The sequence below is a fragment of the Vulpes lagopus genome, chromosome 7 (genome assembly GCF_018345385.1).
Source record: "Vulpes lagopus strain Blue_001 chromosome 7, ASM1834538v1, whole genome shotgun sequence".
NCBI lineage: Eukaryota > Metazoa > Chordata > Mammalia > Carnivora > Canidae > Vulpes > Vulpes lagopus.
Window position 1 is genome coordinate 31737514 of NC_054830.1, and position 7487 is coordinate 31745000.

The window sequence follows — 7487 nt, forward strand, 5'->3', positions numbered from 1 at the left end:
TTTCTGACCAATCAAGAGGGCAAAGGGAAAGCAAATCCTTTCACGTGTGGGCTCTTGGAGAACACAGGCATATGTAAAAGGAAGCTGATGTCATTGGGGTCAGGCATGATGGCTATTAGGTACCCTGTGCCATCCTAGAGAAGTGAGGACACCACTTCTAGTATCTTTTGACTCTACCCCTGCTGGGATAGGGCCACTACTAGTAATTCACATTCTTCTCTTCCCCACCCTTGAAAAGCCCATTTCCAGAGCAAGCGCATGCTTTGGTAAAGGGATTAGCAGACAACCTGGTTCCTAAATTTAATGAATAATTTTTGTAGGGTGAACCTGATGGGACAGAAGCATTCTCTGTCTCTCCTCCTCACCCTCCTCTGACATCTCTCAGAGAAAATAAATGATTGGCTAATAGTTATTAAGATGCCAATGGTGCAAGAAATCCGAATTCCACAAACACAGGAGCTACCTATATATACCCCGGGTGTCATATTTTATCTTACTTTTGCTTTTTACTCACTTTCGTTTTATAGACAAAGATTCTCTTGCCAAAGACAGGGTAAATAAACTCAGACACATCCTGTCTCCCTTACATCTTTGTTTATCTATAAACTGTCAGAGATACTGATGAAAATCCACTAAAGCGTGCTCCAAGCAGTTATACAAAAGCCATATGAGATGGGAGCATGAAAGCTTGATGTTAGGGGAAAATATCACCTAAAATGATACCAACTTGACTCTTTGTGAAGACATGCGTAAACATTAAAGATGCCAACAAAAGATGACCAACTCTAACAGCTAGGGATGGACCCAATTGTGTAAAGAAGCAATAATGAAAAACAATACAGAAACAGCAATGTGACAAAGCATCTACACAGTTAGAAAGTGATAAAGCTTAGGGGTAAGAGCATGCATTTTAGAATGAGAACAGATTTAAAACCTGGCTGGACCTTTTACCTTTTAACCAGGCAACCCATTTAACTGCTCCACACCCCTTGCCTTTTGTACAAAATGGGATAAATCAGTATCTACCATTCGGGATTATTTTTTGAAGACTCGATGAGATAAAATATATAAGATGCTTGGCTTAGGTAGACTTTCAGTAAGACTTTAGCTGTTATTTTTACTGTGTTAATAAGGATTGCATATCAAGGAACACCTAACATGCCGCATTGCCCCAATTTTACCACCATAAACCTTTCCTTCCAAGGCATCCTTTGAGGTTAATGTTCTACAGAAAACAATTTGGGAAATGCTGCCTTAAACAAATAAAACCTGAGACTTCTGCGGTGGGAGTATGGGTGTTTGTCTTGGCTATCCTCACTAGCAAGTCAGAAGTTTTAAAATAATGCCTGTGGTTGTTTCTATAATATTTTGGGCATCACATTTGGGGTTGGGAATCCTCAAAGCTGTCCTCATTTCTATGGAGAAACATCAGATTTCATTTGCATCATTCCTACTTACAGCAACTTTTCTGGGACCCAAATACAAACAAGGACTGCCTGAACAAATTGGCTGCATGTTTTGCAAAACAAAATCTTCCCTTTGACCTATATCCTGGCAGCAGACCTCTGCCTATTCCATCCTGCTCTGGATCAGAATTCCCCCTTGTATTCCATGAGCACAGAAGCCATCACCTACCCCTTGGGGAGGTACTATGAGCCTGGAAGAAGCATCTTGAACCTCTCTGGAGAAAGATAAACTGTGTGCAAGGTTATGGGTATTTGATGATCTGTTATAGATGGATAATCCAAGGTACAGGATTGCAGCTTGTCTTTTTTTTTGTCTTTCTTTAAAGCAAGGAAGCTCAGCAGTGAAACTCATTTTCCACAACTCCCAAAGTGGTTTTGCAATAAATCTGTGAATTTAATCAGCCTCCTCTGTTAGGCAATCTTCCCTAATTGGGTTCTTGTGAAGAATAATAGACATGATGACAAAAATACTTCATCTCTGGAAAGAAAGCCAGAGTCTCATCAATAATACTGATGATAAAGCTCCCGTTCCCCAAAAGAAATGGAGCACAGGCCTCCGGTGCAACCCATGGCACCAGGCTCGCCCAGTCTCAAGTACCATTGCTTTTTAGACCATCGTGCTCCTTCTCCTCTTTCCTGTCCGACAGCAAGAAAATGGAAATACCAAACTGGAAAATGTAGATTTCTATCACTTTTGGCCAGTACTAGGTGGGCTACTCAGTAGGCTTCTGGAAATTTTCTAGAAGATTATAATAGCATAATGGGGAATTGTGTTCAAAATGAAAACAAAGATGGAACACAGAATCCAAACATGATTTTGTTTCATTTTTCTGGTAGGCGATTCCTACTCCTTTCTCTCAAATCTTGGGAGTAGTAGTGGGGTATGTAAGGGCCCCTGCCAGGAATGTAACACACACAGCTGTTGGCCATCAGCTGGCGAACCAACCTAGTGACAAAATTGGGCATTGGAGCTAGATGCCTCATGTTCCCCGATTTTGGACAAAGAGGACCTCCAGATCTAACTGGAATCTGCCCTACATAGGTTGGGGGTGGAAGAGAGAGATCCTAATATTAGAGGCAGGACTGGAAGGGTTGCTCACCCCCATAGAAGGGGTCAAGGAGCAATGGCAGAGGCAGCCTAGATTTTTCCATTCTGGAGAGTGAGAGAAGCAAAGCGTGATAATTGAATTAGAAATGGAGGAAAATGAATAATTTCACAAGGATGTCATCTGTCCCAGGCCATCCCAATGAGCCTGGCATTTCAGCACCTTCTCCATTCTTTGCATGTGAGAACATTCCTGACTCATCCCCCCTCCCTGCTCATGGCCCTCAGAAGCCAACAGATCACGTTGGTGATAAACACAGGAACTCACCTGTGGTCAGCAGACACAGGGCCAAACTGCAGGAAGAGTCGTAAAAAATGCCATCCTCCCTGTGAACTGGACACAAACGCTTTCTCGCACAACAAAAGACCTAGTGTGCTTGGTCTCCTCTAGCCTCAGGCGTCTACTAGCGCGTGAATAGGGGCACTGATGGGGCCCAGATGCAGTAAAATCCCAGGTTCCCTCGTTTCAGTCCCGAGTTGTGGTTTCTCTGCTTCCTCCCACTGGATGGCTTCAGTACGAATTGCTCCCAAAACCAACAGTAAAATTTAACCACCACTCTTTGCAGGAAAAGAAGAAATCCTCATCTCTTCAGAGAATTTTCTTTTGGTGCGAGTCTTGCTGACTTTGGCATGTGTTTCACACACAGACACACATACACACACACACACACACACACACACACACACACAGGCTGCGGGGATTTCCAGGTGATCCTTCTAGGTAGCCCAGGGTTCTCAACACAGTATTGTCCTTGGACAAAAAAGGATAAGCATCACCTGGGAACTCGTTAAGAATGCAAATCTGTGGTCCCACACAGACCTACTGAATCAAAGGCTCTGGGGATTGGGCCCAGCAATGTGTGTTTTAACGAGCCTCTGAGGGATTCCAGTGCACATTTAATTTTGAGAACTCTTACTGGAAGCTGATCATTTCTCCAGAATTCTTTACAATTTTATGCCTGTATGTTTGCTCCTTCTGTTCACCCCATTAGGCATGTTTCTTTCTTACTGCTTGGCAGGTTCCTATTCAGTCTTTAAAGCCCTCTAAAAAATACCCTTTTCTGTTGGTAAACCTACCCCAACACCATTCTGTCTACCTAAGCAGAATTAATTGTTCTGATTTGTTTTCTAACAACACTTCAGGTAGCCACTAACATATCATATTACAGTCATCATGTATCTGTTTTCCACACCAGGCTGAGAGGGCAGAAAAATGTCTGATTCGGCAAATGCTTTATACAAAATGTCATGGGCCTATTATTATGTTAGTTCTGGTAATGCCAAAATAAAATAATTAAAATATTAATTTAAAAAGTGGGATACTGCCTCAGTGGACTAAATCATTATTACATGCCAAATAAGGTTTCAAACCACTGGCATGGGCTGTGTAATGTTGAACAAGTTACTTAGCCTCTTTAAATTTCATTCATAGGTAAGAAAAATGCTAATAGTATGTACCTTAGTGTTTATGGGATGAATAAATTAGAAATATGTGTACAGGGACACTTGGGTGGCTCAGTCGGTTAAGTATCCAACTCATGATTTCGGTTGTGATATCCAGCCCTGCATCGGGCTCCCCACTGAGTGTGGAGACTGCTCAGAATTCTCTCTCTCCCTCTTCCTCTGCACGCTGCCGCCACCCCACTCGTGTGCACATGTTCTCTCTCTCTAAAAAAAGGAATATGTGTACAGTGCTTAGACACTGAGTATATGTTAGTTGGTATTGCTAATTATAATATTAACATCAACATCCGTTACTAGCAACTTGCACTGTGAGTGGTGCAGAGAATGTGGGTGTGCATGTGAAGATTTTTAAAAGATCAGGGTTCTAGGCTTATCTACTTTACTTGATGGGGTACTTGAACTTCCACATAAACAAATTTGACTTTACATAAAATGTTTCCTAAGATATGCAAAAAAGTTACAGAGCACATGTGCACTGCTTTTTTAACTGCTTAGTATAAGGATGGATGATACCAAGAATCCTGTTGGAGTTACTTTGAGGTTGTATTTGGTTTCCACAACACCCCTTCCACACACACCATCTTGAAACAATGATGGGTTCTCAAACTTGATTTCATATGGGAATCACCTGGGAAACTTTTTTTTTTTTTTAAGATTCTTTTTATTCATTCATGATAGACATAGAGAGAAGCAGAGACACAGACAGAGGGAGAAGCAGGCTCCATGCCAGGAGCCCAACGCGGGACTCGATCCTGGGATTCCATATTATGTCCTGAGCCAAAGGCAGGCACCAAACCGCTGAGCCACCCAGAGATCCCCACCTGGGAAACTTTTAAAACAAAATCCTGTTGCCTGTGTCTAGCTCTCGAAGACTGATTGAATTGATATGAGATATGGCCTGGGCATCATCAAGACTCCCAAGTGATTCCCAAGGACAGCCATAGTTTTTCCTTGCTGTGTCCCAGAACTTCCAAGGAAAGTGAATGGTAGCTCACAATGAAAGGTTAAGTAACTACAAAGGTCTTACTGTTTTTCATAAAATGGAAGTGTGATGAACATGCTGCTGGTGGGGTGAGGGCAATAAAACAAGGGAGGGGTCTACAGAGATACTAAGTGACATACCATTCAGAGTGGGTAGGAACATCTGGCGTAGAGTGGTGCTAAGTCAGTGAGCATCAGGAATAGCATGCCGATGATGCTCGTGGTTGATGAACTGCCCGTAGCTTTCAAGTCAGTCTCTGGAACCACAGCTCATGCCTTGTGCCTTTGCCCTGGACAAACCATCTTCATCTATCAACAGAGTCCCACAAGACTGTAGGAGGGTACCCATCATGTCGGCCTTGACTTTCAGTTCCTGAAACTCCTGACAGACACCTTGAGACTGCTTTCTTTCTGCTACAGTTTAGAGACTGTCTTATGCCCAGCACCAACAGCTTGGTGGATCAAGACCCCCTTTCCTGACAGCCCGTCAGTCTCCAAGTGTTTCCCTCTCCTCAACATTGCTTCTCTGATAAAGCAGCCTGGTGAGGAGGTGGCTTCTTGGGACAGGGTCCCAGTGCCACCAGAGCAAGGCTTAAAGCTCTTGGAGCCATGTTAATTCTGTTCTCAAACTCTGGTTAGGACCAATAAGGATCTAGGTAGCAGAATGGGTTTATTTCAGTAGTAATTGTGGAGGAGAGGCACCAATGGCTTTTAATAGGTGAATAAAGTTAAAACAGCTGGGGCACCTGAGTGGCTCAGTTGGTTGAGCGTCTGCCTTCAGGTCATGATCCCAGAGTCTTGGGATTGGGTCCTGGGATCGAGTCCCTGCTGAGCAGAGGGCCTGCTTCTCCCTGTCCTCCCCACTCGTAGTCTCTTTCACTCTCTATCTCTCTCTCTCTCAAATAAATAAATAAATAAATAAAATCTTACAAAAGAGTTAAACTAGCTAATGGGGAAAAAATTAAATAATAATCCCATGGTAGACTTTATGTTCAATAGGAAATTCCTTTCAACTATGGCTTCAACAACTTATAGCTATTTTGATAGCCAACTGTTCTTTAATTCACACTTACAAATACTAGCTCACAGTTTCTTCTCTTCCCTTACTCTCCCTCACCACCCCCCTTCCTGTTTTTTTTTTTTTTCTTTTCCCACCAGCATCGTCAGGGTCAAGGACACACATTGTGGTACATTCAGGCACCAAAGTGAAACAGGGAGAGAGCTACTAACATTTCTTGAGAATTGCCCACATGCCAGGGCATCATGGGGGCAAAACCTCCCTTAATTCCCACACAAGCCACCAAGAGATATTATATACCTGCTTTTTAAAGGATGAGCAAAGTGAGGCTCAGATAATAAAATAGTTCCCCAAGGAGGCATAGCTAGCAAGTGTGAAAGCCAGGATTCAGATTCTCAGCTCTGTGACCTCGAAGTCCATTTCTTTACATAACCCTGGGTGGGGCTCAGCGGGCAACTGTCCTCCTCTGTGTCATCAATGACACTGTTTGCTGTGTCTACAGATGGGGAAAGGCCTCATTTGGGCCCCTTGGCTCACCTGGTTTGACTAGAGCTGCAGGACAGCTGTTATTTCGGTTTGGATCTCTATTTGGTATTCTCACTCCGGTTGTCTTAATGTCTCCTTCTCAACACATGTGCATGGCTGTGACCCCAGCAGGACCAACATGGAAAATCAGAGTGGGGGTACTCCATGACCACAGGGGACGACCCACTCTCGAGGTTAATTCTACAGATGTAGCAGCTTCTAGCATTTTGTACACACCTGCGCAGGAAATGGAAGGGAGAGAGTCAGAGAGAGGAGAGACCCAGGCAAGGACGAAGCTGCAGGAGAACATGTAGCAGCAAATTCACATGCCATTTGATAACCATCAGCTTGCAGATTCAGTCTTGCCAGGTCAGCGTGCTGGTGGAGGCAGGACCCAACCGAGTGAAATGTGTGTTGCTTCTGGCCAGGCCCATGCCTTCCCTTGGGAGGAGAAAACACTGCAACAAAGGGAATTTTGAAATCCTGTCCCACAAAATGTGTAAGATTGAACACAGGCGAATGAATCATTCATTGAATCTATTCGAGTTCTGGCATATCACTATCCAATGATGAATGTGCCTCCCCATTCAAAAATGGTAATAAATTCTAAGAATAATAACCTCTTCATTAAAAAGATAGGCTGTCATTTTTCCAGGGGTCAGCTGGGCACCGTGCATATTTTTATGATCTCTTTGGGTTGTTGGAGTGGGACTGGTTTGTTGCTATTATGGTAGAGGAGATTTTGATGTGTGTTGTTCCCTCCTCTCTGAGGTTGTGGTAGACAAGCAGGCATTCATATTGTGCAACTCTGTGATGAAAATGACACCCCTACTTCATGGTTTGGAGCTGTTTTTCCAGAAGTGGGCACAGATGGTGTTTCTGTCTCCTCCAGAGAATATTTTAGGATATAAAGTCTCTGAAATAAATT

At 43.4% G+C, this 7487-nt stretch overlaps 1 long non-coding RNA gene across 26 annotated transcripts in view; it reads left to right on the forward strand.

The window, feature by feature from the left end:
* LOC121494882 overlaps positions 1 to 7487 on the forward strand; it is a 364318-nt gene that overhangs the window by 109800 nt on the left and 247031 nt on the right. The gene's annotated exons all lie outside the window — the stretch shown is intronic.